This window comes from Carassius carassius, chromosome 38 (genome assembly GCF_963082965.1).
Source record: "Carassius carassius chromosome 38, fCarCar2.1, whole genome shotgun sequence".
NCBI lineage: Eukaryota > Metazoa > Chordata > Actinopteri > Cypriniformes > Cyprinidae > Carassius > Carassius carassius.
In genome coordinates, this window is record NC_081792.1 from 3,248,972 (window position 1) to 3,275,332 (window position 26,361).

The 26,361-nt window shown below is 38.9% G+C and overlaps 13 non-coding genes across 13 annotated transcripts; 9 read left to right on the forward strand and 4 right to left on the reverse strand.

Annotated features, from left to right (window-relative positions):
* Positions 1-331: 331 nt before the first annotated feature.
* Positions 332-402, forward strand: trnac-gca (transfer RNA cysteine (anticodon GCA)). The gene has a single exon. It is a non-coding gene; the product is annotated as a tRNA-Cys (tRNA).
* A 184-nt stretch (positions 403-586) lies between these two features.
* On the forward strand, positions 587-658 carry trnac-gca (transfer RNA cysteine (anticodon GCA)). The gene has a single exon. It is a non-coding gene; the product is annotated as a tRNA-Cys (tRNA).
* A 3,167-nt stretch (positions 659-3,825) lies between these two features.
* On the forward strand, positions 3,826-3,897 carry trnac-gca (transfer RNA cysteine (anticodon GCA)). The gene has a single exon. It is a non-coding gene; the product is annotated as a tRNA-Cys (tRNA).
* Positions 3,898-12,544: 8,647 nt separating this feature from the next.
* trnac-gca (transfer RNA cysteine (anticodon GCA)) lies at positions 12,545-12,616 on the forward strand. The gene has a single exon. It is a non-coding gene; the product is annotated as a tRNA-Cys (tRNA).
* A 494-nt stretch (positions 12,617-13,110) lies between these two features.
* Positions 13,111-13,182, forward strand: trnac-gca (transfer RNA cysteine (anticodon GCA)). Its single transcript has one exon. It is a non-coding gene; the product is annotated as a tRNA-Cys (tRNA).
* A 3,037-nt stretch (positions 13,183-16,219) lies between these two features.
* trnac-aca (transfer RNA cysteine (anticodon ACA)) lies at positions 16,220-16,291 on the forward strand. Its single transcript has one exon. It is a non-coding gene; the product is annotated as a tRNA-Cys (tRNA).
* A 744-nt stretch (positions 16,292-17,035) lies between these two features.
* trnac-gca (transfer RNA cysteine (anticodon GCA)) lies at positions 17,036-17,107 on the forward strand. The gene has a single exon. It is a non-coding gene; the product is annotated as a tRNA-Cys (tRNA).
* A 775-nt stretch (positions 17,108-17,882) lies between these two features.
* trnac-gca (transfer RNA cysteine (anticodon GCA)) lies at positions 17,883-17,954 on the forward strand. Its single transcript has one exon. It is a non-coding gene; the product is annotated as a tRNA-Cys (tRNA).
* Positions 17,955-23,809: 5,855 nt separating this feature from the next.
* trnae-uuc (transfer RNA glutamic acid (anticodon UUC)) lies at positions 23,810-23,881 on the reverse strand. Its single transcript has one exon. It is a non-coding gene; the product is annotated as a tRNA-Glu (tRNA).
* A 1,364-nt stretch (positions 23,882-25,245) lies between these two features.
* On the reverse strand, positions 25,246-25,318 carry trnar-acg (transfer RNA arginine (anticodon ACG)). Its single transcript has one exon. It is a non-coding gene; the product is annotated as a tRNA-Arg (tRNA).
* Positions 25,319-25,449: 131 nt separating this feature from the next.
* On the forward strand, positions 25,450-25,521 carry trnae-cuc (transfer RNA glutamic acid (anticodon CUC)). The gene has a single exon. It is a non-coding gene; the product is annotated as a tRNA-Glu (tRNA).
* A 105-nt stretch (positions 25,522-25,626) lies between these two features.
* trnay-gua (transfer RNA tyrosine (anticodon GUA)) lies at positions 25,627-25,714 on the reverse strand. The gene is given in 2 exon segments: positions 25,627-25,662; positions 25,678-25,714. It is a non-coding gene; the product is annotated as a tRNA-Tyr (tRNA).
* An 83-nt stretch (positions 25,715-25,797) lies between these two features.
* trnae-uuc (transfer RNA glutamic acid (anticodon UUC)) lies at positions 25,798-25,869 on the reverse strand. The gene has a single exon. It is a non-coding gene; the product is annotated as a tRNA-Glu (tRNA).
* Between the last annotated feature and the right edge of the window lie 492 nt (positions 25,870-26,361).

Genomic DNA, 26,361 nt, shown 5'->3' on the forward strand with positions numbered 1-26,361 from the left:
AGCTCAACGACAGAGCATTTGTCTGCAGATCAATAGTTCTACATTTTGGATCTGGCTTGCTTGACATAATCAACGACATGATTTCAAAGTGAGTCTGTAATCAAGTCTACCACAGTTCAAATCTGGGTGTCCCCTTTGGACTTGTCTTATTTGGAGGTTTTGAATTGTAGAGTTGTTGATTCAGATTTGGAGTAACCAAATACCTGAGTTTACAGTGAAGCAGTCAATGTTTGATATTGTTGAATCGTAGGATCTAACTTAATCTTTGGCTCTAAGCACAGAAGTCTGTGGGGGTATGGCTCAATGAAAGAGCATTTTTCTGCATAGATGTGGGGCTATAGTTCAGTGGTAGAGCATTCGACTGCAGATCAAGAGGTCCCCGGTTCAAATCCGGGTGCCCCTTGTGGATTTGGCAGTTTAGGAATAATTGCAAACATATCTACATAGAAAGATTCTATGTGATTGTAACTCAGTGGTGCATCCTCTTGAGATGATCTTTTTGTATTTGGCATGCTTGTCATATCCATAAACTTTATTCAAAAGTGAATCTGTCATCTTGTGTGAGGCTATTATCCAGGGAGTCTGTGGAGGTATAGCTCAGTGGTAGAGCATTTGACTGCAGATCAAGAGGTCCTCGGTTCACATCCGGGTGCCCCCTTTGGATTTGACATGTTAGGAAAATGTGTAGCCATATCTTCCTGCCTTTTTGTGCTCTTAAATCTCAATGGCACGGCGTTTTATTGCAGATCAAGAGGTCCCAGGTTCATTCCATGTGCCTAATTTGGGCTTGGCATATTAGGAATAAACAAATCCTTGACATAAGTTCATTTTTGAGGTTTGTGCTCATGCAGTACTGGGTTATAGCTTAACAACAGAGCATTTGTCTGCAGATCAATAGGTCTACATTTTGGATCTGGCTTTCTTGACATAATCAACGACATGATTTCAAAGTGAGTCTGTAATCAAGTCGACCACAGTTCAAATCTGGGTGTCCCCTTTGGACTTGTCTTATTTGGAGGTTTTGAATTGTAGAGTTGTTGATTCAGATTTGGAGTAACCAAATACCTGAGTTTACAGTGAAGCAGTCAATGTTTGATATTGTTGAATCGTAGGATCTAACTTAATCTTTGGCTCAATGAAAGAGCATTTTTCTGCAGAGATGGGACCAAGTCACACATGTGCAAGTCTCAAGTAAGTCTCAAGTCTTAACCTTCAAGTCTCAAGTAAGTCCCAAGTATTTTTTTCTTGGGCAAGTCAAGTCAAGTCACAAGTTATGTCAAGTCAAGTCAAGTCAAGTCAAGTCCTGTAGTAAGTCAAGTCAAGTCACCTTATTATTGTAATTTTACCTGCAGAATGTGATCTTAATAAAGTTAAAAGACAAGATATAAGTAACAGTAAATTAAAATAATTTGGATTTGCATTGTAAATACTCATGTTCAGTAAAATACATCATGTAATCAAACAAAATTGTAACTTCATAAAATTATTTATTTTTCACTTCTGCCAACAGAAATGTTTTACATTTTCAACATTGAGTCCATAAAACAAATAACAGCTAAACATCCAACGGACTCCTCTCTGAACACCCCCCTCTCTCTCTCTCTCAAACAACGTGACATGACATGACATTCAGCCAAGGATGGTGACCCATACTCAGAATTCGTGCTCTGCATTTAACCCATCCGAAGTGCACACACACAGAGCAGTGAACACACACACACACACTGTGAACACACACCCAGAGCAGTGGGCAGCCATTTATGCTGCAGCGCCCGGGGAGCAGTTGGGGGTTCAATGCCTTGCTCAAGGGCACCTAAGTCATGGTATTGAAGGTGGAGAGAGAACTTTACATGCACGCACCCACAATTCCTGCCAGCCCGAGACTCAAACTCACAACCCTTCGATTGCAAGTCCGACTCTCTAACCATTAGGCCACAACTTCCCCTCAAACACAGTTTACATACAACATTAAACTTTCTTACATTTCTCCTCTCTCTCTCTCTCTCTCTCTCTCTCTCTCTCTCTCTCTCTCAAGTTCAAGTTTAAGTTGCTTTATTGGCATGACATTTGAGTTACAGTATTGCCAAATTTAGCATTTAGATACAGAATAAAATATGATTACAATAAAATACAATAAAAATAGCAGCAGCAGATATTTCTAATATTAATAATAGTAATTATATACAATTAAGAATATCAAATAAAACAGTTGAATATAATAAATTATCCCTTTCGTATGGTGTGTATGGTGTATAAATATTTAGCAGCTATTGTGACTGCCGTCTCATTCTCTCCAAGTATATAGAGTAGTTTCTCCGAGTCATTTAGAGACAAGAATGAAGGATTCAAAGCTTCAAACTGTGGGAAGAATGTTTCTCTTGTAGTGCTGTATTTGGGACAGACAAGAAGGAAGTGTTTCTCATCCTCTGTTTGATTCAGCTCACAGTGTTTGCACAGTCTCTCTTCTCTCGGTAGCCAGGATCTTTTATGTCTACCAATCTCTATTTCCAAATCATGATCACGGAGTCGATATTTTGAAAGGATTTGTCTTTCTTTTAATTGCTTTAGTGATAAGTAATTTGCCAGTTTTGTGGTTCTGTTTAGGGCCGAATAACACTGGAGTTTGGTTTGGAGCTCAAATTCATTTTTTCATTTTTCATCATAATTATACTTCAGATTTTTGTCAATTAGTTTCTGAATGTTGGGGTTGTGATTGGAGTCAGACTCAGTTTGGGTTTCCTTCATCAGGTGAAGCACGAGTGTGTCTCTCTCTCTCTCTCTCTCTCTCACACACACACACACACACACACACACACACACACACAAAATCTCTCTCTCAGAGTACATCCGTAAGTCATTACCTCTATTACAAGGTATTGCACTTGCAAAATATAAGATTCGAGAGTCTTGTCTGCAAGCCGAGCACGATGTGGCCTATCCCACCATGTATGCGCCACCGGTATGCGCTCATAATGGAAGCAACGCGGTCGTGACGCGCACGCGGTGAGACACGCTCGACGCCTCAGGGGCGCAACTGCCCGAGCGCTTTGGAAACAAGGAGAAAGCGGCGCAACTAGCGATTTCCACGCATTTTTAGGCGCAAATTATTTACGACAAAAGCGATGACCCTCGGTACCCCTCAAGCTGAGATGTTGATGTGATGTGATGTGATATCTGATCTAAGTGGGCGTGGTCTGCGTAAGGTAGAGAGGGCATGACTGATGATAGTGTCCTGGTCCAGTCATGACAACGCGATTCTCAGCCTGCGCTCCAGCTGAGTAATCAATTTTATTAAAAAAAAAAAATTTTTTATATATTTTATATTCAAACTGAAAACATAATGTGATTAACACTCAAGTCATTCAAGTCATCGTGTCTCAAGTCAAGTCAAGTCCCGAGTCTTTAACTTCCAAGTCCGAGTCAAGTCTCAAGTATTTTATTTTTTGTCAAGTCAAGTCACAAGTCATAAAAATAGCGACTCGAGTCGACTCGAGTCCAAGTCACCAAGTCACAAGTCCCCATGTCTGGGGTATGGCTTAATGAAAGAGCATTTTTCTGCAAAGATGTGGGAGTATAGTTCGGTGGTAGAGCATTTGACTGCAGATCAAGAGGTTCCCGTTTCAAATCCGGGTGCCCCTTGTGGATTTGGCAGATTAGGAATAAGTGCAAACATATCTATATAGAAAGATTCTGTATGTGATTGTAACTAAGTGGCACATCCTCTCGAGAGGTTCTTTTTTGTATTTGGCATGCTTGTCATATCCAAAAACTTTATTCAAAAGTGAGTCTGTCATCTTGTGTGAGGCTATGATCCAGGGAGTCTGTGGGGGTATAGCTCAGTGGTAGAGCATTTGACTGCAGATCAAGAGGTCCCCGGTTCAAATCTGGGTGCCCCCTTTGCATTTGGCATGTTAGGAATATGTGTAGCCATATCTTCCTGCCTTTTAGGAAGGTCCCAGGTTCCTTCCATGTACCTAATTTGGGCTTGGCATATTAGGAATAAACAAATCATTGACATAAATTCATTTTTGAGGTTTGTGCTCATGCAGTACGGGGTTATAGCTCAACGACAGAGCATTTGTCTGCAGATCAATAGGTATACGTTTTGGATCTTTCTTGCTTGACATAATCAACGACATGATTTCAAAGTGAGTCTGTAATCAAGTCGTCCACAGTTCAAATCTGGGTGTCCCCTTTGGACTTGTCTTATTTGGAGGGTTTGAGTTGTAGAGTTGCTGATTCTGATTTGGAGTAACCCAAGACCTGAGTTTACAGTGAAGGAGTCAATGTTTGATATTGTTGAATCGTAGGATCTAACTTAATCTTTGGCTCGAAGCACAGAAGTCTGTAGGGGTATAGCTTAATGAAAGAGCATTTTTCTGCAAAGATGTGGGGGCATAGTTCAGTGGTAGAGCATTTGAGTGCAGATCAAGAGGTCCACGGTTCAAATCCGAGTGCCGCTTTTTGGATTTGGCAGATTAGGAATAAGTGCAAACATATCTATATATAAAGATTCTGTATTTGATTGTAACTCAGTGGCACATCAGAGAGGGTAATGTGCACCTTGTCTCCAAAAATTTGATTGATGAGGGTCATAAAAGCCATCTGTTCTGGACACCTGTTTGTACACCCCAACCCCCCCCTCCCCTCCCTGTACACCCTCCAGTGACCTTAATATGAACTTTTGAACCAAGGAGGAATTTCAGAGGGGGGAGAAGTTGTGGGAAGCTATGTGCTTTTTTTAAACTTTGAAAAGGGGCGAAATCATGAAAATGGTGTAAGGGAAGATTTTATTAAGGTTTTAAATAAACAGTGTATTTCAAGAAAAAGGTTATAAACGCATAGCAGCAATGGAAACAATGTAATGATCGTTTTCGTAGTTGGAAAAGGGAAACAACGTTGTTAAAGTTGTTACAAATGAAATAAAACTAGGTTACTGGTTATTTATCTGATACAACCAAACGAGTCAAAACTATCAGATATGTTTTCGTTAAGCAATACGTGAAAAAGATGTGAGAGCTTGTAGCATTACAATTTAAAAATGGTGTTTTGTTACCAGTTAGAAAATAAAGACAACTAGGTAATAGAGTTTTAGCATTTGTACCTTACCTCAAACTGAAAAAAGAAATGAATGTAAAGCAGCGATACAAACCAAGAAAGTAGGCATTTGTCACGTCGGGTGAAAAGTTAAAACAAAAGAAAAAAGATGGTAGACATTACGCGGATCTAAAATAAAATACACCAGACCCCGTCTTTAAAACACCAGCACAAGATACTTGTCAAAACTATGTTGTACTTTACCACTAACTAAAATTTTACTGACAAGAGTTAAACAAAAGAAAAAAAGATCTCACAGCAAAGTGTTATGACGTCTCCGGTAACGTTAGCTCGACTCAAAAAAAAAAAAAAAGAAGCGAACGTAAAGCAATGTTATAAACCAAGAAAGTAGGCGTTTGTCATGTCGGGTGAAAAGTTAAAACAAAAGAAAAAAAATAGGTAACTTAGGCATTTACGCGGATCTAAAAGAAAATAGCCTACATCAGACAAGATACTTGTCAAATCTATGCAGTACTTTACCACTAACTACAATTTTAAAAAGCGAGACTGTTAGACGAAAGAAAAAGAAAAAAAGATCCTCCGGCAGAGTTGTGAAGCGTCCGTAAAACAACCTCCCGGCACCAATGAACAGTTAGAATGAGGCTCGGGAATGCTCCGGAAAAAAAACCACGCCTCCAGCGCTAGAGAGGGCCGGGCAGGAGGCGTGATAGCAGCATTAAATAGATTTAAACGTTACAATAATTAAACTAAGTAGTTTTTAATAAATAGACATCAGTCCTTAATTAGTGAAAACTTTATATCCGTTTAAACATATGGTCAATTTTTACTTGTTAAATGATGTAGACCTATACGATTTTTATTTACTTTTAGGCTAGTCTTAAAAAAAAACATAGTTGAAAAAGCGTTATTTGTTTTTAATGTGTTAAGTTAATTACTTTAATCTATGACTAGTCTAAATTTAGACTATCTCCGTCGATATATTTTTTTATTTTTGTCAAGCTTAATTTCTCAAGCTATGTCAATTAACACACACAACACACACACACTTTCCTTCTGTCAAGCTTGTGTCGCGTTATCTAGTAAATAAACCAGACGTCATCTCGGTCATCTCAAGCACCGAAACCCAAATGTGTCGGTGTCTGTGTGATTACAGGCGTCTACATATCAGTTAGACATCAAGCGGTTGTAAAAACATCTAACAGGTTTTGAAATGCTTGTAACTGGCTTGTGAAACTAACTAATTTCAAAGGGTGTTATATATATATATATATATATATATATATATATATAAAACACACACACACACACACACACACACACATACTTTCCTTCCCCCATGCTTATTCTGTGAAACATTTCTATAGCCACATCTTTATTTAACAAAATCTAAAATGAGATCTGATTTATTGCTATATTAAATGCTTCTGTAAGTTGTAATCTTTCGTTGTCATGTTTTTTACATTTTATTAAAATAGGTTCAACTGTTTCACAATATCACATTTAACACAAAGTCCAGACACATGTATTTCATCTTATAAATAATGACTGATTAAGTGCAATGTGTCCAATTCTATGGCGAGATCTTCTCTTCTATTCCCAAAAATTCTCCATTCATTTCCAACCGGTCTTTGAATATTATATAAATGCTGGCATTTATTCTAACCAACCCATTTAATTTGACACATATCTTTTTATTTTTATTTATTTTTAATTAGACCTTTTATTTTCTAATTTACTCATTGGAGTATTAAATAAGATGTCTGACATTTTAATGGTCCACTTTTATCTGGTCCACTACTTTCATCAACTGTGGGTATCCATACAAAATAAATCTTTGTTGTTGCTTGTATTCTGAACAAACTCTGTAAAATGTGTGACAAAATGCTTTGTCTAGTAGAAGCTTCACCACTCTTTAAACTTGATAGTACTGAAAATGAGTCTGAACATATGACTACTTTAATGTGTTCAACCCCACTGAAGAGCCAAAAATATGACAATCATTTCTGTAGTATAAACGGACGGATGATTAGATGTACTTTCTGGTATTCTATGCTCTTTATTTTTAATCTAAACAAAAGACCTTGATGTTTTATTTTATTTTAATAAGCCACTCACACTTACTAACTTCTTATTAACTTATTAACTTCTGGCACGAAATTCTAGATTCATAAATGTATGTTTTTCAAAAAGTCCCCCACGTTTAGTGGCGTTTAAAGTGGAATTTGTGATGTATTTGAGGGCGTTAAAAGGCATGAAAAGTCCCAAACCAAGACTTTTGTATTCTTCATTAGAGGACTTTGGTTTCTTAATGTGAAAATCTGTTACCCCCCACTACATTTTCTTTATCATTATATTTTTATTTTTTCTTAAGTGTTGTTTTATTTATTTTACATTTATTTTGTTTTATGATGTACAGAGTGTGAACAAAAATTGAGTGTAATCTCAGACCGTATTTGTAAATCTACCAGTAATGTACGTCTTTATGTTTTTAATGTTTAAAGCATCGAATAAAAAATAAAAAACACACACTAACACTTCCCCAACCACCCTAATAACGTTGGTCGCAAAGGTTTAAATGTATGTTAAAAGAATTAAACAAAGTCATGTTTTTAATAACAACACATCAGTTCTCATTCGATGAAAACATTCTACCTGGTTTTAATATTAGACCGATGTTTTTACTATAAAATTAGGTTTACCTATACGATTTAATTTTTTCATCTCAACAAAATTCCTTGTTGGAAAAAGTGTTGTTTTATTTAATTTTAATAAGTCACTCACACATACTTTAGTAGTCTAAACCCTTGAACACGTCTTTTATGTTGTCAATATTAACTTCTATCATTGCTATATCATTGCTATATCAATTAAAACATGCGTTTAGGCAAACACAAATATTAAACAGGAATGAATGTGATATGTCAAGATGGGCTTTTCTTGCCAAAGAAACTTTTACAACATTACAGGAAAGGCTAAATATTTCATCTCTAGTAGTGCGTAGAAACGCGTCTGGTGTCTTTGTGTTAACTTTTACGACCATGTCAGCGAAGACTGTAAACGGGGTTCTGGTGTTGTAAATGGTGTGCTGCTGGTCAGCTAAAGTAAAAAATTGTTTGTGTATTCCGAGATCAAAGGGATGACAATTTCGACTTTATGACTTTATGATGATCGCAAGGTTAGCTGAAAGTTCATTTACTGGTCAAAAGGATGTGAAATCTTTTAACAAGTCAGACCATAGAAAAATGTAGTTTAATTCAAATTAATTTAGTTTTGTTTCAGTTACATTTATAATTTTTATTAACCCATAGATCTTTCAACCTCAACATAGATGTACTGAGAATGCAAACAAGTACGCAAACACAACCATACAATCATAAACAAACACACACACACACACAGATACAAATGTAGACATACAGAAAACATGAACATGTAACCAAACAAATACAAATATACACTCAAACAGGTACATAAATACACAAACAAACTAACAAAATAGGTCACAAACACGAAAATACCTATATTAGATTGAAAATGAGTTGTCATAAGTTTTCTTTGAAACCAAAAGTGTTTGTTGCGACAAATGTCTCACAGAACTTTATACAATAGATTAGATGGCCTTTATCACTTTCCAAATGGTGTTGTTAACCATGATGTTTTTTAAAATAGTTTAAAAAGTATAATTTTTTAGCTTTCATGTAGGATTCATGTCAGCACTCAAATGTTTTTAGCAAGAGTCCAGAGACAGATGAAAATAGATGCGTGAAGAAAAAAATTTAAGAGTTTTTTAATGACAGACTAGTTGGTTTAGATTGTTTAAAACAACTGAGTTTATGCATTTCTCTTGAATGTGTGTACGGTAACTGTTGCATACATGAAGCAGAAGAAATACATAAACGCATTGTGGTTGATGTTAAACAATAAAAAATATATTATTTATATATCATAACTTACTTTCTTTTCAAAACACAATAAACATTCTTATGACTTTTTAACTGCGAACAACCGGTTTGGTTGGAAAATAAAAAATAAATAAAAAAATATTAGGTTTCTTAGTTAGATTGCTTATAGTTTGTAGTAAAATCACATATATAAGCTAAAACATTTTTCTTTCAAACCACGCGGTTTTCACACACATTCCTCACAAAACTGCCGACAAGGACCTTAAGTTTTTGTTTTAACGTTTAGCTGTAACTGAGACCTTGGGGGGAATTATTTTACGCACAGTTTTGGGGAAGTTACTATGAACTTTGCAATAGGTTATAGATCACAAATGAACCTATTTAAAATCTAAAAGGTTGCGCAACTATATAAATTTCTTTAAAAAAGGTAATGTAACTGATAACATTTGATTACATGTTTTAAGACTTGTAATGTTTTCAACCGTTAATCTTTTGAAACGTGTAAACAGGACGGGGTTAACAGTGCTCAACAACTAATGACCATCAGACTTTTCAAAATCCTTCATCACTTAAATTAGGATTGTGATCGTGATTTCATTTTAAAGCACAACCACCACAAAATCAGATTTGCTTGGAGATTAAATACATAGAGTAGTTAGAGTTAGTTAAGGTGGTTTACGAAATATATCAATTAAATCTGTACGTGTGTGAAAAAATATTCAGATGTAACATTTTCATAATTAACCACAATTTAATTATTTTTTCTGTGACTGTAACTGATTACATTTTATTTTTGTAATCAAATGATATAATTTAGCTATATGTAACTAGTTGACCCTAACACTGCTTATGCATTCTGACAATAATAGATTGTGAAAGTTGTCATTATCCTCTTTAACTTTAAAAATGCGGACAGTGTCGCTTAACACTAGTTTGGCAAACAAGGGTTTGCTCTTAAAACAACCACCAGACCCCGACTTGAAAGCACCGTGACAAGTATAGCCATTGCAGAAATTTATTATAGAGATGTAGTAAGATAAACTCTGGATGCACGATTGACCGACTTATGACATGTTTACCATATTATTACAAGGCCCTGCTTACCTAGTTTTATAATGAAATATGTCTGTAAAATAAACAAACATACACACAATCTCCAGAACGGGGTCTGATGATGGGTCTTCATCATTTCCTGATGAAGACAGACTGGATATTCAGACCACAGCAGCAGGACACGATTGTCTTTTTCTAAAGATAAAGACAATTATTTGGTTTCAGGACACACGCATCCTAATGGTTCACAAGATAACATAACAACGGTTGCTCCATTACAGCATAGCCAACCCTATTTTAGCCTGTTTTAGCACATGTACAGTATATCGTATTATTCTTGAATATAGTCGTTTAGTCTAAATATGTGTTAACAGTTATTTATTGTTATTATATGTATTATATGATTTTGTTTTACAAAGGGGTTCAACTTAATACATTTAACTAATACCTCATTCAAGCTATGTAGATCTTCAGGTCAGGGAACTACAATACCCATCATACACCTTTGCAAAGCTCTTTTCTGTGATCTGTTTTACTGATGCAAAGTCCGATTCACTTCTGAAAATGATTCATTTGGACAGTTTGGTTCAATGAACCGATTCATAGGGCCCTTAAGTCATTTTCGCAGTTATGTCAGTACACATTTTTCTTTCTTCTAACAACTCAAGAGTCATTTTATTTCCGTGAATCATCTAAATAAATGTATTGTGTGAACACATATTGGTGATCATTACCATCTGTTCATTTAAGTTAATGCTGAATCATCTAAATAAAGTTAACTGTGTGAACACATATTGGTGGTTATTGTATTTTGCTCATTTAAGTTAGTGATGTTTGTGTTCGCAGTTTTAGACACAGTGCCTCTGTCATTTGTTTAGCTTAAACATCGGTTTTTAGTCAGTTACAAAGGTGTCAGGCATTAAATTTTTGTATTTTTAACTAACCTAATTATGACAGAGTTACAGATTTCAGGTGTTTTTGGTGAGTGTAAGCGGTGAAAACTTAAATGTGACCGTCGAGTAACGTTAGCTACTCAAACGAAGACAAATTGTGTAAGTGTTCATTAAGATGTCGAAATGAAAATAAGCGTACAAATATCCATAATGACAATAAGTACAATATGCCCTAAAGACACAATAGCCCCTGCTAAGTACACCCAAAATTTGTTAGAGTGGTGAGATATTTACGTTTACCTTTATTCATTTAGCAGACGCTTTTATCTAAAGCGACTTACAGATGAGGACGGTGGAAGCAATCAAAACAACAAAAAGAGCAATGGTATATAAGTGTTATAACAAGTCTCAGTTAGGTTAACACAGTACACGAAGCATAGGCATTTAAATAATATAATAAATAAAAATAAAACAGATTGAATAAAAAAGAATAGAGCAAGTTAGAGAACTTTACACACACACACACATATAAATAGATATAAACCGCAATGTTTTTCATAGCGTTACACTTTGAAACCAGAACGATATGTTTCCATGATTTTGTTTGCTCTTTCTGTTTGAATCTGTTTACCGTAGTTTTCACCAATCTTAATTGCAATGGTTTGGTCTTGCGCTTAGGGCCTATACGACTCGTTTTCCCAGTTTTTGGTCTCGTGTAAGTGGGTCTCTTTGTTCATACCAAGCAATATTTCTGTGAATTTGGGTATTAAAATATTGCTTTAAACATCGTCTTCATTCGAGACGTTTACTTAACATCATTATATTATCCTAGTTTATATCAGATATAAGATATGTTGCTTATTATTATTAAGCCTTAAATCCGGATGCCCCCTTTGGACTTGGAATGTTAGGAATATGTGTAGCCATATCTTCCTGCCTTTTTGTGCTCATACTGTACAGGGTTATATCTCAATGGCACAGCATTTAATTGCAGATTAAGAGGTCCCAGGTTCATTCCATGTGCCTAATTGGAGTTTGGCATATTAGGAATAAACAAATACTTGACATAAGTTCATTTTTGAGGTTTGTGCTCATGCAGTACGGGGTTATAGCTCAACAAAAGAGCATTTGTCTGCAGATCAATAGGTCTACATTTTGGATCTGGCTTGCTTTACATAATCAACGACATGATTTCAAAGTGAGTCTGTAATCAATTCGTCCACAGTTCAAATCTGGGTGTCCCCTTTGGACCTGAGTTTACAGTCAAGGAGTCAATGTTTGATATTGTTGAATCGAAGGATCTAACTTAATCTTTGGCTCGAAGCACAGAAGTCTGTATGGGTTTGGCTTAATGAAAGAGCATTTTTCTGCAAAAATGTGGGGGCATAGTTCAGTGGTAGAGCATTTGAGTGCAGATCAAGAGAACCTCGGTTCAAATACGAGTGCCGCTTATGGATTTGGCAGATTAGGAATTAGTGCAAACATATCTATTTAGAAAGATTCTGTATGTGATTGTAACTCAGTGGCACATCCTCTCGAGAGGTTCTTTTTTTGTATCTGGCATGCTTGTCATATCCAAAAACTTTATTCAAAAGTGAGTCTGTCATCTTGTGTGAGGCTATGATCCAGGGAGTATGTGGGGGTATAGCTCAGTGGTAGAGCATTTGCTGGCAGATCAAGAGGTCCCCAGTTCAAATCTGGGTGCCCCCTTTGCATTTGGCATGTTAGGAATATGTGTAACCATATCTTCCTGCCTTTTAGGAAGGTCCCAGGTTCATTCCATGTGCCTAATTTGGGCATGGCATATTAGGAATAAACAAATCCTTGACATAAATTCATTTTTGAGGTTTGTGCTCATGCAGTACGGGGTTATAGCTCAACGACAGAGCATTTGTCTGCAGATTAATAGGTCTACGTTTTGGTTCTGGCTTGCTTGACATAATCAACAACATGATTTCAAAGTGAGTCTGTAATCAAGTCGTCCACAGTTCAAATCTGGGTGTCTCCTTTGGACTTGTCTTATTTGGAGGGTTTGAGTTGTAGAGTTGTTGATTCTGATTTGGAGTAACCAAAGACCTAAGTTTACAGTGAAGGAGTCAATGTTTGATATTGTTGAATCGTAGGATCTAACTTAATCTTTGGCTCGAAACACAGAAGTCTGTAGGGGTATGGCTTAATGAAAGAGCATTTTTCTGCAAAGATGTGGGGGCATAGTTCAGTGGTAGAGCATTTGAGTGCAGATCAAGAGGTCCTCGGTTCAAATCCGAGTGCTGCTTATGGATTTGGCAGATTAGGAATAAGTGCAAACATACCTATATAGAAAGATTCTGTATGTGATTGTAACTCAGTGGCACATCCTCTCGAGAGGTTCTTTTTTGTATCTGGCATGCTTGTCATATCCAAAAACTTTATTCAAAAGTGAGTCTGTCATCTTTTGTTTGGCGATGATCCAGGGAGGCTGTGGGGGTATAGCTCAGTGGTAGATAAGATAAAGATAAAGATAAAATATACTTTAATGTCCCCCAGGGGGGAAATTTGTCTTGGGCTACAGTCACTGCGACACACACTTACAACGTACCACATAAAAAATACGCAGAATATAAACAATAAAAAACATGCGTCATTACACTGTATCGTGAAAATTACAAAAATTTATTTATAATAATAATTGCACAACACAGTGGGGATAAAAAGTATACAAGTAGGTAACTGTCATTTGCTACTGTTTAGCATCTTAATGGCAGCTGGGATGAATGAGTTTTTATACCTCTTTAACCTGCAGTACGGCATTCTAAATGCATGTGCGGAGGAGCTTGTTCCAGCCTGGTGCCCTATCTTTCAGCGATCACTTGACTCTCACATCATCCCAGCCCTATGGAAAAAGACTGTTATTATTCCAGTACCAAAGAAACCCTGTCCCAAGGAGAACAATGATTTTAGACCAGTAGCATTGACATCCATTGTAATGAAGTGTTTTGAGAAATATATTGTGTCTCTTTTAAAAACTGAGGTTAACAAAAAGTTATATCCCTGGCAGTTTGCCTATAAACGGGGTAGGAGTACAGATGATGCTATAAGTAGCATCACCCACCTAGTCCTTAAGCACTTGGAGGACCCGAAGGCCTACGCACGCTTACTTTTTATAGATTTTAGTTCGGCCTTCAATACGATTCAGCCAGGTATTTTACTTGAGACACTTAAAAATATGGGTGTAAGCTCTTTTATTGTTGAACGGTATTATTCCTTTTTAACTAATAGGACACAATATGTTAAAGTACACAAGGCAGTCTCAGACCCCAAATCCATCAGCACGGGGGCACCACAGGGTATGTATGTATATTTTTTTATTATTTGTTCATATACTGTATCTACTTTGTACTGTAATTAAGTTGAGGGTTGATGATGTGAACAACATATTGTCTGTTTGAGAGTATGCCCATATTGTTTTAAAATTTCTGCTGTATTTATTACATTGCTACTGTATTTTAGTGTATCTTTATTGACTTTTGTATTTTAGGGTGCCTGTTAAGATCTGGCTAGGGACAAAAGATGGAAACTAGCACTTGTAGCTAACTCTGGCTTGTTTACAGCAAGTAACTTGTCTGTTGATCAATGAGCATTGTCCCTATCAAATAAAATAAATTAATAAAATTAATAATAATAAATCGTGCAATAATTTATATAGTCTGTGATTGTTTCTGTTGTAACATCAATACCTGTGTTGTGAAACACACTCCAATCTGTACAAAAGAAGCATCCTTTTAGTGTTTCTATCCCCTCATCAGACCACACACTGACTGTTTTCACTTGTGGCTTGCTGCGTTTCAGCATGGTTTTGTAGATGGGAATTAAGTGAATCACGTTGTGGTCTAAATTGGCCAATGGGGCTTTTGGTTTGGCTAAATAGGCATTTTTAACATTGCCATAACATTTGTCAATAGTCTTGTTTTCACGTGTGCTGCACTTGATATATTGTTCAAACCCAGGGAGTGCTAATTCAAGTTTACAGTGATTGAAGTCGCCCACTACAAACACGGGGGCGCCCGGAGCGCGCTGCAGTTCTTGGTGTACACAGTCAGCAATGCAAGCTGCGGCCCTAGCTGCATTCCCGCTGGGAGGAATGTACACAACGCACATGGCCACACTTCCGAACTCCCTTGGGAGGTAAAACGGTCTCATAGTCAAATGCAAAATCTCGACATCCGGACAGCAAAGTGTTTCCCTAACTGTGTACTGTTTGCACCAGTTGTTACTTACATACACAGCCATGCCGCCACCTTTCGTTTTTTTGGATTGTTCAGTCCTCTCTGCCCTGACAAGTGAAAATCCATCGATGTCAATCAGAGAGTTTTGGTTATCCCTGTGTAACCACGTTTCCGTGATCACCATTAAACTTGAGGTGCGATACTCAGAGCATTTTCTGGTATTAATCCGAAGTTTGTCTATTTTAGCTCGAAGTGATCTTGCGTTGCATAATATCATTGAAGGTAGAGGAGGCTTACTGCCTCTCTATCGTAAACGCTGACGCGCTCCACCGCGCCGACCCCTTTTCCTCGACCACCCTGGCCGAGCGCTCACGCAGGCTGGTAAATCCACAGGTGGAAGATGGGACGGTCGGAGTGCCAGCAGCGCATCTCGGGTGTAGGTAGTAAGATGCTGGGCCTGGATGCCCGCTAAATAAGTTTGGCATGGTACACATACTCCGACAATGAGCAACACAAGATATATGTAATGAATAAATCTTGCCATGTTGACTTCACGTTCCCACAGCGCAGCAACACATTCACAAACATACAAGCCAACGCAACCAACAAACAAACAAAAACAACTAACAAACAAAATGACGATCGCAGTAAACAGCGTGCCCGGAGCGCAAACAGAGCAGTGCCACCGGAAGACTGCAAAAAGTGGTAGAGCATTTGAATGCAGATCAAGAGGTCCCCGGTTCAAATCCGGGGGCCCCCTTTACATTTGGCATGTTAGGAATATGTGTAGCCATATCTTCCTGCCTTTTTGTGCTCATACTGTATGGGGTTATATCTCAATGGCACAGCGTTTCATTGTAGATCAAGAAGTCCCAGGTTCATTCCATGTGCCTCCTTTGGGCTTGGCATATTAGGAATAAACAAATCCTTGATATAAATTCATTTTTGTGGTTTGTGATCATGCAGTACGGGTTATAGCTCAACAACAGAGCATTTGTCTGCAAGTCAATAGGTCTACTATTTTGATCTGGCTTGCTTGACATAATCAACGACATGATTTCAAAGTGAGTCTGTCATCTTGTGTGTGGCTATGATCCAGGGAATCTGTGGGGGTATAGCTCAGTGGTAGAGCATTTGACTACAGATCAAGAGGTCCTTGGTTCAAATCTGGATGCTCCCTTTGGATTTGGCATGTTAGGAATATGTGTAGCCATATCTTCCTGCCTTTTGTGCTCATACTGTACAGGGTTATATCTCAAAGGTACGGCAAGGAATAAACAAATCCTTGACATAAATTCATTTTTGATGTTTGTGCTCAGGCAGTGCGGGGTTATAGCTCAACAACAGAGCATTTGTCTGCAGATCAATATTTCTATGTTTTGGATCTGGCTTGCTTGACATAATCAACGACATGATTTCAAAGTGAGTCTGTAATCAAGTCGTCCACAGTTCAAATCTGGGTGTCTCCTTTGGACTTGTCTTATTTGGAGGGTTTGAGTGTTAGAGTTGTTGATTCTGATTTGGAGTAACCAAAGACCTAAGTTTACAGTGAAGGAGTCAATGTTTGATATTGTTGAATCGTAGGATCTAACTTAATCTTTGGCTCTAAACACAGAAGTCTGTAGGGGTATGGCTTAATGAAAGAGCATTTATCTGCAAAGATGCGGGGGCATAGTTGAGTGGTAGAGCATTTGAGTGCAGATCAAAAGGTCCTCGTTTCAAAATTGGGTGCCGCTTATGGATTTGGCAGATTAGGAATAAGTGCAAACATATCTATATAGAAAGATTCTGTATGTGATTGTAACTCAGTGGCACATCCTCTCGAGAGGTTCTTTTTTGTATATGGCATGCTTGTCATATCCAAAAACTTTATTCAAAATTGAGACCTGCCATCTTGTGTGAGGCTATGATCCAGGGAGTCTGTGGGGGTATAGCTCAGTGGTAGAGCATTTGACTGCAGATCAAGAAGTCCCTGGTTCAAATCTGGGCGCCCCCTTTGTAATTGGCATGCTAGGAATATGTGTAGCCATATCTTCCTGACTTTTTGTGCTCATACTGTACAGGGTTATATCTCAATGGCACGGCGTTTGATTGTAGATCAAGAAATCCCAGGTTCATTCCATGTGCCTCCTTTGGGCATGTTAGGAATAAACAAATCCTTGACATAAGTTCATTTTTGTGGTTTGTGCTCATGCAGTACGGGGTTATAGCTCGACGACAGAGCATTTGTCTGCAGATCAATAGGTCTAAATTTTGGATCTGGCTTGCTTGACATAATCAACGACATGATTTCAAAGTGAGTCTGTAATCAAGTCGTCCACAGTTCAAATCTGGGTGCCCCTTTGGACTTGTCTTATTTGGAAGTTTTGAGTTGTAGAGTTGTTGATTCTGATAGGGAGTAACCAAAGACTTGAGTTTACCGTGAAGCAGTCAATGTTTGATATTGTTGAACCGTAGGATGTAACTTAATCTTTGGCTCTAAGCACAGAAGTCTGTGGGGGTTTGGCTCAATGAAAGAGCATTTTTCTGCAAAGATTTGGGGGTATGGCTCAGTGGGAGAGCATTTGACTGCAGATCAAGAGGTCCCCGGTTTTGCAGATTAGGAATAAGTGCAAACATATCTATATAGAAAGATTCTGTATGTGATTGTAACTCAGTGGCACATCCTCTCGAGAGGTTCTTTTTTGTATCTGGCATGCTTGTCATATCCAAAAACTTTATTCAAAAGTGAGTCTGTCATCTTGTGTGAGGCTATGATCCAGGGAGTCTGTGGGGGTATAGCTCAGTGGTAGAGCATTTGACTGCAGATCAAGAGGTCCCCGGTTCAAATCTGGATGCCCCCTTTGCATTTGGCATGTTAGGAATATGTTCAATTCAATTCAATTCAAGTTTATTTGTATAGCGCTTTTTACAATACAAATTGTTACAAAGCAACTTTACAGAAAATTATGTTTCTACAATATTTAGTAGTAGCTAGTAGTTTGTGCACGTTTGACAGGATTTTAGAAAAAAAAAATAAATAAAAATAATAATAATACAAGACGTAGTCAGCTAGACGATGAACTATCAATATTATTAATTAATAGTTATTATTATATGATGCAGTCACACATGTAGCAATAATTGTTAGTTCTGTTTGTTGATTCAAGGTTAGGATCATCTGGGGTCCTCTGAGGGTCAGCATCATCTCTTCTCAGGTGTTCTGGATCCAGACTGGAGCTTGTGTAAATCCTAGTTACCACGGGATGTAAATCCCGTGGCAAAACATAGAAACAAAATAGAGACATCATTAGCATAGCTGCTGATCCAACAAAGTAAAATTAGTTTAACCCAAGCTAAAGAATAAAAATGCATATTTGATCAGAGGCAACTACACTCACAATTTAAAAGATACATTATCCGTATGCTTGGCGAAAGAGATGTGTTTTTAATCTAGATTTAAACAGAGAGAGAGTGTGTCTGAACCCCGAACATTATCAGGAAGGCTATTCCAGGTTTTGGGAGCCAAATGTGAGAAAGCTCTACCTCCTTTAGTGGACTTTGCTATCCTAGGAACTACCAAAAGTCCAGCGTTTTGTGACCTTAGGGTGCGTGATGGATTGTAGCGTGGTAGAACGCTAGTTAGGTACGCAGGAGCTAAACCATTTAGGGCCTTATAGGTAAGTAATAATAATTTGTAACTGATACAGAACTTAATAGGTAGCCAGTGCAGAGACTGTAAAATTGGGGTAATATGATCATATTTTCTTGACCTCGTAAGGACTCTAGCTGCTGCATTTTGGACTACCTGTAGCTTGTTTATTGACAAAGCAGGACAACCACCTAGAAGTGCATTACAATAGTCCAGTCTAGAGGTCATGAATGCATGAACTAGCTTTTCTGCATCAGAAACAGATAACAAGTTTTGTAGCTTGGCAATGTTTCTAAGATGGACGAATGCAGTTTTTGTAACATTGGAAATATGATTTTCAAAAGACAAATTGCTGTCTAATATAACACCCAGATTTCTGACTGTAGAGGAAGTAACAGTACATCCGTCTAGTTGCAGATTGTAATCTACAAGATTCTGTGTAGTGTTTTTTGGTCCAATAATTAATATCTCTGTCTTATCCGAATTTAATTGGAGAAAATTATTTGTCATCCAATCTTTTACATTTTTAACACACTCTGTTAGCTTAGATAATTGGGAAGTTTCATCTGGTCTCGTTGAGATATATAGCTGAGTATCATCAGCATAACAGTGGAAGCTAATTCCGTATTTTCTAATAATATTACCAAGGGGCAACATGTATATTGAAAATAGAAGGGGACCTAGGACGGATCCTTGTGGCACTCCATATTTTACTGATGATAAATGAGATGACACCCCATTTAAGTAAACAAAATGGTAGCGATCGGACAGGTAGGATCTAAACCATCTTAGAGCCTGCCCTTGAATACCTGTATAGTTTTGTAATCGATCTATGAGTATGTCATGAACTATGGTGTCGAACACAGCACTAAGATCAAGTAAGACTAGAAATGAGATGCAGCCTTGATCTGACGCAAGGAGCAGGTCATTTGTAATTTTAACAAGTGCAGTTTCTGTGCTATGGTGGGGCCTAAAACCTGACTGAAATTCTTCATACAGATAAGTTTTATGCAGGAAGGTGCTCAATTGAGCAGACACAACTTTTTCTAAAATTTTAGACATAAATGGAAGATTTGAAATAGGCCTATAATTTGCCAGTACACTAGGATAGTACACTTTGGATAGTTTTGGTTATTTTCAATGAGTTTGTGTATATGCTCTGCCCTAGCAGTTTTTAGAGCCTGTCTATAGCTGGACATACTGTTTTTCCATGCAATTCTAAAAACTTCCAAGTTAGTTTTTCTCCATTTGCATTCAAGACTACAAGTTACTTTCTTGAGAGAGTGAGTATTACTGTTATACCATGGCACGGTACGTTTTTCTCTAACCTTTTTCAATTTGATGGGGGCAACAGCTTCTAATGTATTAGAGAAAATAGTGCCCATGTTGTCAGTAATTTCGTCTAATTCATGTGTATTTTTGGGTACAAATAGCAGTTGAGATAGATCAGGCAGGTTATTTGCGAATCTTTCTTTGGTGGCTGGAACAATAGTTCTGCCCAGACGGTAACGCTGAGACATATAGTTAATATCAGTTATACGCAGCATGCACGATACAAGGAAATGGTCTGTAATATCATCACTTTGGGGTACAATATCTATAGCAGTAAGATCGATTCCATGCGATATAATTAAATCTAGTGTATGATTAAAACGATGAGTGGGCCCGGTGACATTTTGCTTGACTCCAAAGGAGTTTATTAGGTCAGTAAACGCAAGTCCTAATGTATCATTTGCATTATCAACGTGAATATTAAAATCTCCCATGATTAGCGCCTTATCAACTGTAACTAGAAGGTCTGAGAGGAAATCTGCAAATTCTTTTAGGAATTCTGTATACGGCCCTGGTGGTCTATACACAGTAGCCAGAGCAAGAGATACATTAGATTTCTTTTGCATGTCTGACAGTGTAACATTTATCAGAAGTATTTCAAAAGAGTTAAACCTGTATCCTGTTTTCTGGGTAACATTGAGAATATCACTATATATTGTTGCAACACCTCCGCCACGACCAGTCTGATGGGGCTCATGCTTATAACAGAAGTTTGGTGGAGTAGACTCATTTAGACCAAAATAATCATTTGGTTTTAGCCAGGTTTCAGTCAAGCACAGTACATCAAAACTATTATCTGTGATCATTTCATTTACAATAACTGCTTTGGGTGTGAGTGATCTAATATTTATGAGCCCAAACTTTAAAAATTGTTTTTGTTCATTTACTTTACATTTTTCTGGTTTAATTACGATAAGATATTTTCTAGATCCTACATTATATTTTGACCTCACTATTCGGGGAACAGACACAGTCTTAATAGTTTTTACAGCGCAAGTACTTTTATCATTTAAGCGGGTGGAACAAAACTCATCATAATAGTTATTTGAGAATTGTCTTACTAGTCACATGGAGCGAAGTGTCCTGGAGATGTTGTCAGAGATCAGCTCCACTCCGACTCTCCTGGGGTGTAATCCATCAGCGCGAAACAGCCTAGGACGCTCCCAGAAAAGATTCCAGTTATTAACAAATAGCAGTTTCTGTTCTTTTCACCATGACAACAACCATTCATTTAAAGCAAAAAGTCTACTGAACCTTTCGTGTCCTCGTCGGTACGTGGGCAGTGGTCCTGACACGATGATCGTCGCCGCGGGTGTCGTGCTGCGAACCGTCTCGATCAGGCTGCTGAAGTCCCTCTTCAGCGTCTCCGTCTGCCGCAGCGTGGTGTCGTTAACCCCGGCGTGAAGCACGACCGCTCTGGGGCTCTCACCGGCCTTCAGGATCGCGGGTTTCTGCGCAGAAACATCGAGAACACGAGCACCAGGCAAACAATGATTGTGCACTCTACCTTCGGCTAACGTAACAATTACGTGTCGGACGATAGAGTCTCCGATGATCATAGCGTCGCTTCCTGTCTCGCGGAGGGGAGCGAAGCGGTTCCGGATGGAGATGTCGAAGGCAGGAGGGGGAAAAGTCGTCGCCCGGGACCCGGCTCGCGTCCTCTGCTGTGGATGCACCCAGGGTCCGTGGTGTCCCGGCGTCGCAGTGAAGGACATCTGGGAATATTGCGTCCTGGGTGCACCGAGCCTGTGCAGAGAAACACACAGAGTAGACGTGGTGGGACTGTTAGCAGCACGCTGTATACTTACCCCGGACTTGTGAGCGTCAGCCCGGAATGATTCTAGCACGGCTCTCCGCTCTCTCAGCTGGGCCTGCCTTTCCTCCAGGTCGCAAATCTGCTTCCCCACGGCCTAACCCATATTGTGAGGTTATTAATGAAAGTGAGACCAATTTTTAATCCGCAAAGTTGCTGATGTAGTTTCGTCTACCGGTTCTCAGAAGAATCACACTCAGTCAGTGGTTTTCTCTCAGAAGAAAAGACTTTATTTTATGGAAAACAACGCCGAGAGTCCTTGCAAGGAAATCTCTCGAATGTTTTTTGTTATCTCCTTATATACACTATATGGGGTGGTTCCACAATAGTCAAACTTTTCCTTATGATTACAATTTTAATACCTCCTTAGAGAGGATTGCTTGATTTATTCTAAAGAAAGGCCCTGTATGTATGTCTGACCATAAGTTTGTCATCAGTTTTGTACATTCCAGCACATAGGCAACTTTCTATTTTATTACCTAAAATTTGTGACAACCAAAATCCAACATTTTCTCTATGCATATTTCTACAGTATTATGGGACAAAACTTACAAAAATGGATTCCTCGGAGCTTGCAGAGTACAGCTGATGAGACTTCAACCACGAAATCGCTAAAATGTATCTGTCAACGGAACCATTAGGAAGGGTGTGCTGAATAAATGGCAAATGGGAGGTTTTTTTTAAAAAAAAATGTCCATTTACAATTTATTCAGCGGGACCTCCGTAGTGCTCCCGTGGACATAAATTTTTATGCAAATTCTACAGTATTATGTGACAAATCTTACATAAATGGACTCTACTGAGCGTGCTGTGTACAGTAGAGGTGTTTCCATTAACAATATTGCACTCATTTGAAATAAATCAAGTTAAATAGACTTGCTATTTGATAATCTGCAAGTGGACACATATGCTGTCAAATAAATTGAGGGTAGACATGCAAAATCCAACATTTTTTATATTGAAATTCTACATTATTATGGGATAGATCTTACATTAATGGACTCTGCTGAGATGTCTGAGTACACTGCAGGCGTTTTGATCAACAATATTGCATATTTTTAATTAAATCAAATTTAATAGAATTGCTATTTGTTAAACCTCAGGTGCACTATATATTCATATTGGATGGATACCAAATTTGGGGCACCGTATCTCCTTCTCCCGGGGGTTAAGGGACTTGGGGCCGGTGGTGTCGGATAGAGGTCCTCAAGGTCTAATATTGACCAGAGGTTGGTGTTTTCCCCTCTTTTTGAGTGAGTTATGGCCGGTCAAATTTTGGGACTTTTTGCATTTGCGGGGCCATATCTCTGGCCCCCGGTGGTCTATCGACTTGGGGGAGGTGGCTTCAGAGAGGGCCCTTCAAGTGCTATCAAGTCACCCAGTTTCAATTTGCTAGGTCTCTTCCTTCCATTTGACTATCAAAAATGTGGGGGGCCATAACTCCGCCCCCTGGAGTTTTATGGATGGGGGCCAGCGGTGTTCGGTGGGCCTTCTGTAGGTCTTATTCTGACCCGAGTTTAGTGCAGTTTGGCCCCGTTTTGGCGGAGTTACAGCTTGGCAAAGTTTGTGACATTTTGGTGAACATGCACCACTTGTTGTGAAATTAACCAAAATCCAACATTTTTTCTATGCATATTTCTACAGTATTATGGGATGAAACGTACATAAATGGATTCCTCTGAGTGCCCTGAGTACAGTACAAGTGTTTTCTCTACTCCTCATCCTAAAATTTTTCTTCCGACTTCCACCCATCTCGAGCTGCCTTCTCTAGCCGCGGAGGGTGAACCCTTGCCAGCATGGATGAGTAGGTTCGAACCTATCAGAAGCTAAGGGTTCTGTAGTACTACTGCTGTCCAAAAAGTCACTTCTGGTGCGGGAAGATGTGCTGGCTTTTTGAGGAGAGAAGCAAAAAAGATCAAGCTTTCCCATACCAGGAGTCGAACCCAGGCTGCCTGGGTGAAAACCAGGAATCCTAACCACTAGACCATATGGGATTTGGACACCTTAAATTGGCCATTGGCGCACTTTCCATACATGTGGTCAGTGTGGGCGCAGGATCTTGTAGTGGCCTGTTGCTTTAGGTCTACGATTGTAACAATGTGATAATAATTTGGCAAAACAAGAATTATCCAAAAGGACGGTTTTCTGAATTACATAGTGTTGTATGCATTCAAGGGATCTGTTTTATTTTACTCACCCCGGGGGTTCAGTTTTTTTGGGCAGATTCCTGTGATTGCTGAATTGGTACATCGAACTGGTAATTAAGCTCTTTTCCAGTTGAAAATACTTGGGTCATCCATTAGAAAAGACACACTGCAACCGTTATCTAGAGGAAAAACTGCCTATCGTCACTCTGTCAAGGTACAAAAATGACATTTTGAGGGTAAAAATGAAAGTGAGACCAATTTTTAATCGGCAAAGTTGCTGCTTATTCGCTCCTTCAGATTAACTCAGTTTACAACTTATTCTCAATGTCCAGGTGGCAATTAATGATAAGGCTTCAAAATGGCAAGCCCATGACATCAAAACCACATGGCATTACACCCTTCAAAGTAGTAAAGCAGTTACAGTGTAGAGATGAAATTGTTCAATCTAGCATCAACTGGCCCACCAGCCTGCATTTTATTACCACGTTAATCGCCGAGCTTATCTGAGAGCTTTTGTGATTAATGGCAATACCGAAGCATGTTACGCGACTCCCCGTAGACATCGGAACCTCAATCTATCAGGGTTCTGTAGCTCTACTGCTGTCCAAAAAGTCACTTCTGGTGCAGGAAGATGTGCTGGCTTTTTGAGGAGAGAAGCAAAAAAGATCAAGCTTTCCCATCATGGGAGACGACCCCTGGCTGCATGGGAGAAATCCAGGAATCCTAACTGCTAGACCATATGGGAACTGGCAAGCTTTAACTGGGCACAAGCTTGTGGGCCACTTTCATTAAATCTGGCCAGTGTGGTTTACAGAAATAAATGGTGTTACATGCATTCAAGGGACATGTTTGTTGACTCACCCCGGGGGTTCAGTTTTTTGGCCAGAGTCCTGTGATTGCTGATTGATACCTTGAACTGGTAATTAAGCTCTTGTCCAGGTGAAAATACTTGTGTCATGCATCTAAAAACACACATTACAACCGTTATCTAGATGAAAAACTGTCTATCGTCGGTCTGTCAAGGTCCAAAATTGAAATACGAATGGCAATACCGAAGCATGTCCTTTTCTCCCCTAGACATCGGAATGGGTGTGCAGAATATGTCTTTTTTGGAAAAAAAGAAGAATGCCTGGAGATTTGCCTTTTCTTCTAGATTTTGGAGAAAAAAAAAACACAACAACAAAATAAGCCGGATAAAAACAAACACAGAGTGAGTCAGCCAGGAGTCGAACCTAGAATCTTCTGATCCGTAGTCAGACACGTTATCCATTGCGCCACTGGCCCACCGATAGTAGAGACTCACGATTGCTACAGAGTTGTTGGTTTTAGATGTGACAGTGGCAAGCATTGCTGTCTGCTTATTCTCACCTTGTTATCAGGAGGTAAGCCTACCAGCCCACCAGCCCACCAGCCCCTCCCTGGTGGTCTAGTGGTTAGGATTCGGCGCTCTCACCGCCGCGGCCTGGGTTTGATTCCCGGTCAGGGAAAGCTCTTTTGGCTTCCAACTGTGGACTGCGAATTCAAGCTCTGCTAACAGCTGCGAGAGAGCCAGCTCCAAACCAAAAAAATGGTGAGCACTTGAAAAAAAGACCTCCTTCGAGCCGGAGTCGAACCAGCGACCTAAGGATTGCCAAGACTCCAACCTACAGTCCTCCACTCTACCAGCTAAGCTATCGAAGGGGCAAAGTGTTAGACAGAACCTCGACATCTGGTGCAGGAAGATGTGCTGGATTTTTGAGGAGGGAAGCAAAAAGAAGCATGCGTTTCCATACCGGGAGTCGAACCCGGGCCGCCTGGGTGAAAACCAGGAATCCTAACCGCTAGACCATATGGTATTTGGACATCTTAAACTGGCCAGTGGCGCACTTTCCATACATGTGGTCAGTGTGGGCACAGGATCTTGTAGTGGCCTGTTGCTTTAGGTCTGCGACTGTAACAATGTGATAATAATTTGGCAAAACAAGAATTATCCAAAAGGACGGTTTTCTGAATTATATAGTGTTGTATGCATTCAAGGGATCTGTTTTTTTTACTCACCCCGGGAGTTCAGTTTATTTGGGCAGATTCCTGTGATTGCTGAATTGATACCTCGAACTGGTAATTAAGCTCTTTTCCAGGTGAAAATACTTGTGCCATCCATTTGAAAACACACACGGCAACCGTTATCTAGAGGAAAAATGCCTATTGTCACTCTGTCAAGGTACAAAAATGACATTGTGAGGGTAACAATGAAAGTGAGACCAATTTTTAATCGGCAAAGTTGCTGATTATTCGCTCCTTCAGTTTAACTCAGTTTACAACTTATCCTAAATGTCCAGGTGGCAATT